The sequence below is a fragment of the Cynocephalus volans genome, chromosome 8, assembly GCF_027409185.1.
Source record: "Cynocephalus volans isolate mCynVol1 chromosome 8, mCynVol1.pri, whole genome shotgun sequence".
In the NCBI taxonomy this organism is placed as follows: Eukaryota; Metazoa; Chordata; class Mammalia; order Dermoptera; family Cynocephalidae; genus Cynocephalus; species Cynocephalus volans.
This window is the reverse complement of record NC_084467.1, coordinates 12,986,253-12,997,066: the sequence shown is the minus strand read 5'-3', so window position 1 is coordinate 12,997,066 and position 10,814 is coordinate 12,986,253.

Genomic DNA, 10,814 nt, shown 5'->3' with positions numbered 1-10,814 from the left:
CTTGTTCTCGAGACAGGCCAGGCTGGCTTCAGCCTGCATGGGCAGTGACTGTGTCCAGACTCTGCCCACCAAAAATAACAACAACAGCTACAATTTCTAAGCACCTACTATGTGCCTAGGGCTTTATGTGCTCTATTTCATTTCATTTGTACAGTAATTATGTGAAGAAGGTACTTTCGTCACCTACATTTTACAGATGGGAAAATCAAGGCACACAAAGGTGAAGGCAACACTGGGATTCTTATCCAGGCCCGCCCACCTCCAGGGTTCTCAGACAGTGTCAGTCTAGATCTCAAGCTCTCTGCCCCACCAGAGAATGGAATCCATCTAATTAACTCACTCAGAGCAAACCCCTCTCTCTGTCTTCCATCTTTGAGCTCTAAGAGGCTGTGCCTGGATCCTTTTGTCAGTGGCGCCTCCTGCTGGAAGCTGAGTATATGGCACAGCCGTGCACAACCGCTCAGAAAGGAGCTCACCTGAGGCTTCTGCCAGGAGGACAGAAAGGGCTCCGCACTCTAAGATCACTAAGACCCTCCCCAAAAAGTTCTTTAACCTCCACTTTGCCTCTCTCTAAGGTCAGTCCCATGTCGCATCTGGGCCCTCATCACTTGTCACCTAGAGCAAAGCCACCCACCCTCACCAGGAGCCAGAAGGTCACTCCCTTCCGTGACTCTCCCCTGCCCACAGATTCCAGCAGGAATGCCCTCTGGCCTGGCACTCAAGGCCTCCATGGCTTAGCCCCAGACTGTTTTTTGGCCTTGCTCCCCAAATATCTCCCACCATATACCCCACACCCCTTGAGCTTCAATACTCCCCTTCCTTAGCTGTGCTCCTGCCAGAAAAGTCCTTCCTCCACCTCTGCTTGTCAACTCCTACCTAACCTTCAAAGGTGAGCTTCAAGGCCACCTCTTCCATGAAGCCTTCCCTTCCTGCCTGAGCTAGAATTAACCTTTCCTCTTCTGTTAAAGCAGAGGCTGTGCACACCAGTCTCACTCCCAACAGCATCTGCATCTAAAGCGATGCAAGTCTTTCTCTACCTGCAGACAACAGAGCAGGAATGCTGGGGAGTTACCCCAGCCCCCACCCAGCTGCAGCCCAAGACCCATGACTGTCAGAGGATAAATAGCCCAGCTCCCTTGCTCCTTGGCTCGGATAACTCTGAGGTTCATGCTTCCCAGTCTCCCAGAAATCCCCGGTGGGCTCAGGCTCCAGTTGCCCTCAGCATTACATTACTTGGTAACACACTCTTTGTTGATTCCTAACCTTACCTGTCTCACTCCTTGCTACACTACTGGTGTTTCCTGGGATTGCCTCTCAAGTGGACAATTTACTCTGAACTTCTGTCTCAGGATCTGCTGGCAGGGGAACCCATACGAAGCTGTGTGTGCATTTTCTCCATAGTACTTTCCTGATGCCTTTGTTGTGGCACTGGCCACCAGAGGCCTTGAGTAATGACCATTAAAACCACAGGCTAAGCACCTGCGCTGGAGCAGGTAGGCACTGCCACAGGACTTCCCAGCCCAGGCCAGTGCATGCCACCCAGAGAGGCCCTAAAGCTGCCAGGTCCACAGGGCCCCGAGCCACCCATTTTGGAACAGGTAGGCACCACTGCAGGACTCCCATCCCAGGCCAGTCCCCACGGCCCAGAGAGGCGCGAGCCTCCCACCCACAGGCATCGAGGCAGCTGTGCCAAATTTGCAGTCCCGGCAGGATCCTAGCCAGACATTAGGGTCGAACGAGTGGACCGTGAAATCCCCTGCTACAATGACTAAACACCAAAGGAAAGATACCAGAAATATGAAAAATCAAAAAAAGAAAAAAAAAAAGTACGTACACCACCAAAGGGTAATAATAACTCTCAAGCTCTAGATCCTATAGAACAGGAAGTCCTTGAAATGACTGACAAGGAATTTTGAGCAATAATTCTAAGGAAGCTAAATAAGATACGAGAAAACTCAGACAACACAATGGAATGAGAAAAAATATACAGGACCTGAAAGAAGAAATGTACAAAGAAATCAATGCCCTGAAAAAGAATGTAGCAGAGCTTGTGGAGCTGAAGAACTCATTCAATGAAATAAAAAACACAACAGAGAGCTTAACCAGCAGGCCAGAACAGGCAGAAGAGAGAATTTCTGACCTTGAAGATGGGCTGCTTGAAATAACACAGGTAGACAAATAAAAGAAAAAAGAATTAAAAACATTGAGGAAAATCTAAGAGAGATAAAGACAACCTTAAGTGCTCAAATATCCGAATCATGAGTATTCCAAAAGGGAAGGAAAAAGGAAATGGCATTGAAAATATACTCCATGAAATAATGGCAGAAAACTTCCCAGGTATAGGGAAAGACACAGATCTTCAGATTCAGGAGGCTCAAAGATCCCCAAACATATTCAACCCAAAAAGGTCCTCTCTAAGACATGTTATAGTCAAATTGGCAAAACTCAAAGAGAGAATCTTAAGCTGCAAGAGAGAAGCGTCAAGTCACTTATAAGGGAGCCCCAATCAGACTAACATCAGACTTTTCACCACAAACCCTAAAAGCCAGAAAGGAATGGGATGATATATTCAAAATGCTAAAAGACAAAAATTCCAGCCAAGAATACTCTACCCTGCAAGGCTATCCTTCTGAAATGAAGGGCAAATAGTATATTTCTCAGACAAACAAAAAGTGCAAGAGTTCACTACCACACGTCCAGCCTTACAAGAAATCCTCAAGGGAGTACTGGGTTTGGTTCCTGAAAAACAACCACCACTGCCATAAATACTCAAGAAAAAACAAAACCCACTAGTAAAATAAAAATGCTAACAATAAAGAGAAAAAAAAGTTTATCTACCACCCCAAGAAACCAACAGATACAAAAGAAAAACAGTAAATCAGAAAGAAAGGAACAAAAGATACTTAAGACATCCAAACAAAAATCAATAAAATGCTAGGAGTAAATCAACACTTTTCAATAACAACTCTTAATGTAAAAGGATTAAATTCCCCACTCAAAAGACACAGACTGACTGGATTAAAAAGGTGGACCCAACTATATGCTGCCTTCAAGAGACTCACCTCACCTATAAAGACACACATAGACTAAGAGTGAAAGGATGGAAAAAGATATACCATGCAAATAGAAATGAAAAACGAGCTGGAGTAGCTATTCTTATATCTGATAAAATAGACTTTAAGCCAAAAAGAGATTTTTCAAAAGTCCACTATGTAATGATAAAAGGATTTATCCATCAAGAAGACATAATAATCATAAATAAACATGCACCCAATGTCAGAGCAGCCAGATTTATAAAGCAAACATTATTAGACCTAAAGAATGAGATAGACACTAATACCATAATAGCAGGGAACCTGAACACTCCACTGTCAATATTGGACAGATCATCTAGGCAAAGAATCAGCAGAGAAACACAAGATCCAAACAACACTTTAGACCAATTGGACTTGGCAGATACCTACGGAACATTCCATCCAACAACCTCAGAATATTCATTCTTCTCATCAGCACATGGAACATTCTCCAGGACAGAGCACATGTTAGGTCACAAATCAAGTCTCAACAAATTTTTAAAAAATGGAATTATTCCATGTATTTTTTCAGATCACAATGGATTAAAATTAGAAATCAATAATAAACAAAACTCTGGAAACTATACAAACACACGGAAATTAAACAGCATTCTACTTAATTATATATGGGTCCAAGAAGAAGTTAAACAGGAAATCAAAAAATTTATTGAAACTAATGAAAATAATGATACATCATACCAAAACCTGTGGGATACTGCAAAAGCAGTATTAAGGGGGAAATTTATCACATTAAATGCTCACCTCAGAAGAATGGAAAGATGGCAAGTGAACAAACTAACACTTCACCTTAAAGAACTAGAAAAACAAGAACAATCCAAACCTAAAGTTAGCAGAAGGAAAGAAAGAATTAAGTTCAGAGCAGAACTTAATGTAATAGAAACCCCCAAAATGATACAAAAGACCAATGAATCAAAAAGTTGGTTTTTTAAAAAGATAAATAAAATTGACAAACCATTAGCATGACTAACTAAAAAAAGAACAGAGAAGACCCAAATAACAAAAATTAGAAATGAAAAAGGTGATATTACAACTGATACCTCTGAAATACAAGAAATCATTAGAGACTACTATAAACAACTATATGCCAACAAATTTGAAAATCTGGAGGAAATGGATAAATTTCTGGACACACACAAACTACCAAAACTGAGCCAAGAAGCTGTAGAAAATCTGAACAGACCAATAACAATAAAAGAGATCAAAGCTGTTATCAGAAGGCTCCCAACAAAGAAAAGCCCAGGACTAGATGGGTGCACTGCAGAATTCTACCAAACCTTCAAAGAGGAATTGATACCAATTCTCTACAAACTATTCCAAAAGATTGAAACAGAGGCCATTCTCCCAAACTCAGTCTGTGAAGCAAACATCACCCTGATACCAAAACCAAAGATAAAACAAAAAAAAGAAAACTACAGGCCAATATCCTTGATGAATATAGATGCAAAAATTCTCAATAAAATACTAGCTAACAGAATACAGCAACACATATGCAAAATTATACACTATGATCAAGTGGGATTCATCCCAGGGATGAAAGGTTGGTTCAACATATGCAAATCAATAAATGTAATATACCACATCGATAAAATCAAAGACAAAAACCATACAACCATCTCTACAGGTGCTGAAAAAGCATTTGACAAAATTCAACATTCATTCATGATAAAGACTCTCTGCAAGTTAAGTACAGATGGAAAGTATCTCAACATAATTAAAGCCATACATGATAAGCCCACTGCCAACATCATCCTGAATGGGGAAAAGCTGAAAGCGTTTCCCTTAAGAACAGGAACTAGACAAGGATGCCCACTCTCACCACTCCTATTCAACATAGTGTTGGAAGTACTAGCCAGAGCAGTCAGAGAAGAGAAGGAAATAAAGGGCATCCAGATTGGAAAAGATGAAGTCAAACTGTCCCTGTTTGCAGATGACATGATCCTATATATCAAACAGCTTAAAGCCTCTCCAAAAACCTCTTAGAGTTGATAAATGACTTCAGCAAAGTTGCAGGAAAAAATCAACACACAAAAATCAGTAGCATTTCTATACTCCAACAGTGACCATGCAGAAAAAGAAATCAAGAAAGCTAACCCACTTACAATAGCCACCCCCAAAAATAAAATACTTAGGAATAAAATTAACCAAGGATGTGAAAAATCTCTATAATGAGAACTACAAACCACTGTTGAGAGAAATTAAAGAGGACACAAGAAGGTGGAAAAATAGCCCATGCTCTTGGACTGGAAGAATTAACATTGTGAAAATGTCCATACTACCCAAAGTGATCTGCAAATTCAATGCAATCCCCATCAAAATTCCAATGACATTTTTCTCTGAATCGGAAAAAACTATCCTAACATTTATATGGAATAACAAAAGAACACGAATAGCCAAAGCAATTCTGAGCAAAAAAAAAAAAATAAAGCTGTAGGCAGAAGACTACCTGACTTTTAAACTACAATACAGAGCTATAATAACCAAAACAGCATGGTATTGGCATAAAAACAGACACACAGATCAATGGAATAGAATAGAGAATCCAGAAATCAACCCACACACCTACAACAATCTGATCTTTGACAAAGGCACCAAGTCTACACATTGGGGAAGAGACTGCCTCTTCAGCAAATGGTGCTGGGAAAACTGGATATCCATATGCAGGAGAATGAAACTAGACCCATACATCTCACCATATACCAAAATCAACTCAAAATGGATTAAAGAATTAAATATACACCCTGAAACAATAAAACTCCTTAAAGAAAACATAGGGGAAACACTCCAGGAAGTAGGATTGGTGGGCACAGACTTCAAGAATATGACCCCAAAAGCATGGGCAACCAAAGGAAAAATAAACAAGTGGGATTATATCAAACTAAAAACCTTCTGCACAGCAAAAGAAACAATTAACAAAGTTAAAAGACAACCAACAGAGTGGTAGAAAATATTTGCAAAATATACATCTGACAAAGGATTAATATCCAGAATATACAAGGAACTCAAGCAACTTTACAGAAAAAAACCAAATAACCCAATTAAAAAATGGGCAAAGGAGCTGAACAGACATTTCTCAAAGGAAGATATATGAATGGTCAACATACACATGAAAACATGCTCAACACCACTCAGCATTTGGGAAATGAAAATCAAAGCCACACTGAGATATCATCTCACTCCAGTCAGGATGGCTAATATCCAAAAGACTGTGAATGATAAATGCTAGCGAGGTTGCGGAGAAAAAGGAACCCTCCTACACTGTTGGTGGGACTGCAAAATGGTGCAGCCTTTACAGAAAACAGTTTGGAGTTTCCTCAAACAATTACAGATAGATCTACCATATGACCCAGCTATTCCACTGCTGGGAATATACCCAGAGGAATGGAAATCATCATGTCAAAGAGATACCAGTATGCCAGTGTTTATTGCAGCTCTATTTACAATAGCCAAGAGTTGGAACCAGCCCAAATGTCCATCATCTGATGAGTGGATACAGAAACTGTGATATATCTACACAATGGAATTCTACTCTGCTATAGAAAAGAATGAAATACTACCATTCGCAACAACATGGATGGACTTAGAAAAAATTATATGAAGTGAAATAAGTCAGGCACAGAAAGAGAAATACCACATGCTCTCACTCATTTCTGGGAGCTAAAAATAAATAATAAATACACAAACAAATGGGGGGCAGGGAAGAAGACACAACAATCACAATTCTTTGAATTTGTTAAGACAAATGAACAGATATGATGTTGATGGAGGGGGGAGACGGAGGGGGAGGGAGGATTCAGTAAAGGGACACGAAAATCAACTACATTGTATATTGATAAAATAAAATAAAATTTAAAAAAAATAAAAAATAAGACCACAGACTAGAGGAACCAAGCACTTCCCATGTGCCTGGCCCTTTATAGGTATTATTCTAAATCTCATGACAACCTAGGAAGTAGGTACCATGATTATCCCCCATTTCACAGATAAGAAAACTGAGGCTCTAGTAAGATGACTTGTCCAAGGTCTCATAAGCCAGCAAGTGGAAGGGCTGGGATTTAAATGCAGGAGAACCAATTCTAGACATGGAGAATTTAACCATATCATGGGATACAGCAGAAATAATTACAGCACGTGGTTGTAAATGCAAGAGGCGTTGTTATATAAAGGGGTGTGTGTGTGTGTGTGTGTGTATGTGTGTGTGTGTGTGTGTGTGTGTACATACGTGCATGCACGTGTGCACACATGCATTTAGTTGCTCCTTCTAGATTTCTCACAAGAATGAACTGTGTCCCCACTCCTGTCCAGCCAATGCCTGGCACACGCTCAGTGACTATTTATTAAGTACTCGTTCGAATGAATCAACAACCCAGGCTCACAGGACAAAAGCATTAAGACAACAGGACAGGCGTAAAGGACGAGGCACAGAAGCCCTCCCTCTTCTACCAAGGGGCTGTGTGACCTTGGGCAGGTCCCCTCTGGGCCCCAGTTGTCCTTTTCTGGGCCTCAGTTGCTCCTTTGTCCACGGAGAAGTTCCCACTCTAAGGGACTTGCCACTGAGCTCACACAAATGTAGTCCTTGAATTCTGACCCCAAACACCAGGGGAAACAGGGTCCCCAAAGCTAAAAGAAGGCACCAAGTGAGGCTGGGCAGAGGCAGGAGGCACCTTGATCTCTCAGGATCTGCACCACCTCTCTGGTGAGAAAACCCTCCTGCTCTCTGCTTCTAAGATGGGGATCTGGTGCCACCTTGTGGTACGACTGCTTCCAGCCTTTGCCACATTTTTTTTTTTTCCTATTAAAATTTTTTAATTTAAAAAAATTTTTTTTAGTATTATTATTATTATTTTACCATTTGTTGGATGAAAATCAATTATACATATTTTGGGGGTTGAACATTGAGAAATGTTGATCAAATCAATATTACTAGCATATATATTGTTACAAATCGTAATTATTCTTCATGCCCCCTTGTCCAATCTCTCCTCATCCCCCTCTCCCGCCCCCCTCCCCCCCAATTACCCTAGATTTCTTCTCTCCTTCTGAAAGAATAATGGTTACTCTGTTAATATGTTGTCTGATGATCTGTCCAACGCTGAGAGGTGTGATCAGGTCCCCCAATGTTATTGTAGAGCAGATGCTTCTTCTGTCACTCTGAAATGGGCTTTGTGGAAAAAGACATCCTCTTCTTTTCTTTGGTCTCTGCTGGTGACTCTCCTTGCATGAATTCACTCCAGTGTCTGGCAGACCATCTGCGTGGTGGTTGTGGTGTCTAGCTGCTTTCGTGGCAGCCATGGTTATTGTGGTGGCTGTTGTGGGCCACCCACATGGAGGTGATGTTTTTGGCATGCTCCTTGGTGATGGTGGTGTGCCTGGTTGTGGGGTGTGTCTGGTCCCCTTCTCCATGCCTCTGGCCACCGGGTGGGCCCCAAGGCACTGGTCCCTTTTTCCATGTCCTGGATCTCTGGGCAGGCCCTGAGTGCTGGCGTGGTATGCTTGGTTGTGGAAGGAGGGTCCAGTCCCCTTCTCCATGCCTCTAGTCCCCAGGTGGGCCCTGAGGTGCTGGCGCAGTGTGCCTGGTTGTGGAAGGGCGGTCCGGTCCCCTTCTCCATGCCCTGGGTGGGCCCTGAGGCTCTGGCTCAGCATGCCTGGCTGTGGGCGGGGGCTATGATCCCTTTCTCCGTGCACCTTGATCTGTCAGGATCCGCACCACCTCTCTGGTGAGAAAAGCTTCCTGCTCCTTGCTTCTAAGATGGGGATCTGGTGCCACCTCGTGGTCACCACCTCTTCCAGCCCTTGCCACATTTTCTTTTCCTTGTGTACCTTGCTATTTGACCTCAGAGCAATTCCACTCTCTTCACCAAATATTTATCTGTTGCGCCCAGGCACCAGGTTCAACCCAGGAAAGACAATGGTGAGCAAGTCTCTGTCCAACAGTTTTGAGGAGTCTGGACTAGCACCTCCAGCAGAAATATAATGCAAGCTGCAAACGCATGTAGCTTTACATTTTCCAGTAGCCACATCTTTTAAAAAGTTAAAATAAGTAGGTGAAAGCAATTTTAGTGATACGTATTTTTTTTAATTCAGTATATCCAAAATATTATCATTTCAACATGTACTCAACATTTTTTTTAATTGGCTTCTTTTATTCATACTAATTCCTTGAAATCTGGGTGTATTTCACACTATAACACATCTGAATTGGGACTAGCCACCTTTCAAAGGCTCGGTGGCTCCACATGGCTGTGGTTACCATGTTGGACAGCACGGGTCCAGGCAGACCAGTCAGCTTACTCTGGCCCCTTGGCAGGCCTGCAGAGATCTGACACATCACATCTTATCCAGGATTCACTTTTCTAGCTTTGCTTCACTAACTAGGACCAGAACTCTGGTCTGGGCGGGTCATTTGACCCTGTGAAGGATAAAATGAGGGTATTAAAAATGTTTACCTCTGGGGTTGCAGCAAGGACTTAGTGGGATCATATATGCAACGTGCTTAGCCTGGGTGCCTGGCAGGAAGTAAATGCTCTATAAATGGTGACCTAACGAGTCAAAGCCTTAGCCCACTTTTCAGCATGATGATGGTTAATGTTATGCATCAAGTTGGCTAGGCACGGTGCCCAGTCGTCTAGTCAAACAACGGTCTAGATGTTGCTGTGAAGGTATTTTTTAGATGTGACTGATATTTAAATCAGTAGACTTCAAGCAAAGCCGATAGAGACCGAGAAGGGGAGGGAGGGAAGATAGAAAGAGGCTGATTAATGGAAACAAAAATTCCAGCTAAAAAAATTACAGCTAGACAGGAGGAATAAGATCTAGAACTGTAGGGTGACTATCATAAACAACAATTTATTGCATACTTTCAATTAACTAGAAGATAGGATTTTGAATGTTCTTAACACAAAAAACTAATAAATGTTTGAGGTGATGAATATGTTGATTGACCTGATTTTATCATGACATATCACATACATATATCAAAATATCACACAGTACCAAGACATATGTACAATTAGTATGTGTCAATTAAAATTTTTAAAAATAATAATTAAAAAAAATGTTTCATGTGGGTGGGCCTCATTCAATCCGTTGAAAGCCTTACGAGCAAAGACTGAGATTTTCCAAAGAAGCAGGAATTCTGCCTCGAGACTGCAACATAGAAGCCCTGCCTGAGTTTCTGACCTGCCGGTTTCAGACTCAAGGCCACGACATCAACTCTCCCCAAATTTCCAGTCGGCCTACTAGCCTGCTCCACAAATCGTGGCCAGCCGCCACAATCTTGTGAGCCAATTCCTTAAGACAGATAGATAGATAAATGATAGATTAGATAGATAGACGGATGGATGGATGGATGGATGGATGGATGGACGGACCCCCACGTGGGGTATGACCAAAGCAGAGTACAGAACAGACACACCTTCCTCGTTCTGAACTCATGTGATATTAGCAATGTCTTGATATTAGTGAAATGTCTTGCAGGATCAAGGTATGAGGCAGAAGTGGAATTAATGCCCCCACCCCAGAGCTTCTCCTTTACCAGCTGGCCAGAGACCCCTCCCAAAGGACTGCAACCAGAAGGTAGACTCTGCTAGGGGAAAGGGAATATAAGGGACAAGGCCAGGCCCAGGGTACGGGCAGCTGCTCTTGAGGGCAGGCCTGGTGGTGCAGTCAGGGGGTGGGAAAGTCACTGGACACAGAGGGGCTGCTTTGGGGGTGGATGGCCCA